Source organism: Rhinopithecus bieti, unplaced genomic scaffold (genome assembly GCF_001698545.2).
Source record: "Rhinopithecus bieti isolate Rb0 unplaced genomic scaffold, ASM169854v2 scaffold_51930, whole genome shotgun sequence".
Taxonomy (NCBI): Eukaryota; Metazoa; Chordata; class Mammalia; order Primates; family Cercopithecidae; genus Rhinopithecus; species Rhinopithecus bieti.
Genome location: NW_016820249.1, coordinates 54352 through 56757, shown reverse-complemented (window position 1 = coordinate 56757; position 2406 = coordinate 54352).

The following is a 2406-nucleotide window of genomic DNA, read 5'->3' as shown; positions in this document are numbered from 1 at the left end:
CAACCCAAATGTCCATCAGTGACAGACTGGATTAAGAAAATGTGGCACATATACACCATGGAATACTATGCAGCCATAAAAAAGGATGAGTTCGTGTCCTTTGTAGGGACATGGATGCAGCTGGAAACCATCATTCTTAGCAAACTATCGCAAGAACAGAAAACCAAATACTGCATGTTCTCACTCATAGGTGGGAATTGAACAATGAGATCACTTGGACACAGGAAGGGGAACATCATACACCGGGGCCTATTGTGGGGAGAGGGGAGGGGGGAGGGATAGCATTAGGAGAGATACCTAATGTAAATGACGAGTTAATGGGTGCAGCACACCAACATTGCTTATGTATACATATGTAACAAACCTGCACGTTGTGCACATGTACCCTAGAACTTAAAGTATAAAAAAAAAAGGAAATAAGTCATCTTAGAGAAACACTCAATGAATATCATCAGTGCAAGATCTGACCTTATTCAACACAAGAAAATTCAAACTGGTGAATTTTCTGCTCTGCATATAACTAATATGGAAAATGTTTCAGTAGTAACTCTTAATTTCTGAGGTACATGTGAATACAAAACGGAGAGAAACCTTATGAACGTAAGGACTGCAGAAGGCCTTCAGTTATCACTCATCCCTTTGGATACATATTATAATTCACATTAGAATAAAACACAATGATTGTAAGTAGCATTTTCAAGTCTTTAGCATTAGATCTGTCCTTAGAGAAGAGAAGAGAATACTGAGGAGAACCGCTATAAATGTGATTGATACAGAAAAGTTTTCAGTGTAAGTGCCACTCCCATTGTGTTCATGAGAATTCACACTGGGGAAAAATCCTGGGGCTGTCATGATTATATTGGAAAAATATTCAGGAAGCACTCACGTTTGATGTACACATGAGAGCTCAAACTGGAGAAAACTGTAATCAATATGGAAAGGTTTTCCCTTACTGTGTACAAGAGAATACAAAATAGAATGCAAAGACTGTGGGGAAAAAAAAATTTAATTTAATTTAAAATTTAGTTCATCAGTTTAAGTTAAATAGCCATATGAGGCTAGTGGCTACTGGATTGGAGAGTGCAGTTAGAAATTCAGAAAGCGGATGGTTCTCATTACTGTACAATCACCAGTTAGTAATTTTGTCCTTCATGTTTCACTTTGCTGTTTTTTATTCTGATGTCAGCCTTGCTTGTCTGGAAGTCACCCCATAGGTTACCATAAGCAACATTTTACTTAACTGTTCTAATAATAGTGTTTCCAGGGGCCCTGAGCACTCCACAAACATCATCTCATTAATTCCAACAAACTCCCGATGGGACACGTATGGAGTACAGATAATTATGTTTAATTTTATAAAAGAGAAAAACAAACAGTAGTCTAAAAATGTAAATTATTCGCAGTAAAGGGCCTTCTGGAATCCCAATGTTACCTTCTTTGCCTTTCATTGTCCTTTGTAGTAGGAACTTAGTGTTTTCTCCTGTCAGTGTGAACCATTCATCAAACACGTTGGGAATAAATGAAAAACCTACCGCATCTAGTTATAGATAGAATATGGTTTGGTTAACATTAGGTTTAAACAGCTAAATATTTATTTCCTTCTCATTTCTACTGTAAGACTTGAGACTATACTTCTAGGTAACCAAGATAATTAGAAATGTGCTACTTGTTTAGAATAGTAAATCATCCTCAACTTTTGTTTGCCCTCTTTCATGCCTCTTTCAGGGATATAATACATGTACTTTTTAAAAAAATGCTTCTTTATACATGGTGCTTATGAGAGTGACCAGGAAGCATATGTTAATATGCTAACCAAACATTCATAGGAATTGAGGAGCTCTATGAAATGATTTTATTTGTACAATGGATATTTATGAAGCCCCTACTATGAGTCAACAAGTGTGCCTGGGACTGTGGATACAAAGTCAGCAAAACCAGACAAAATTCCACCTCTCGCATTTGAGAAGCTGACAGACATTGATCAAATAATCAGGACAATATATGTAAAATTTCACCTATAGCAGGTGCCATGGTGGGAAGGTACCTGAGCTTGTAATAGGGAGAATTAACATAGTCAGGGAAACCAGCGGTAGCTTGTCTGAAATTGGGGCCAAGAGCTAAAGGCTGAGTAGGAATCAACTAGGTGGAGGGCAGGTTGAGCAGAGAGTTGTAGAAAAAACAGCAGCATGTGCAAAACCCTGAGGTAACATGGAGCACGGTGAACACGAGGGACTGAAAGAATGCTGTTTTTGTTTGTTTGTTTGTTTGTTTGTTTTTGAGATGGAGTTCACTCTGTCACCCAGGCTGGAGTGCAGTGGCACAATCTCGACTCACTGCAACCTCTGCCTCCCGGGTTCAGCCTCCCAAGTAGCTGGGATTACAGGTGCCTGCCACCACACCCGGCTA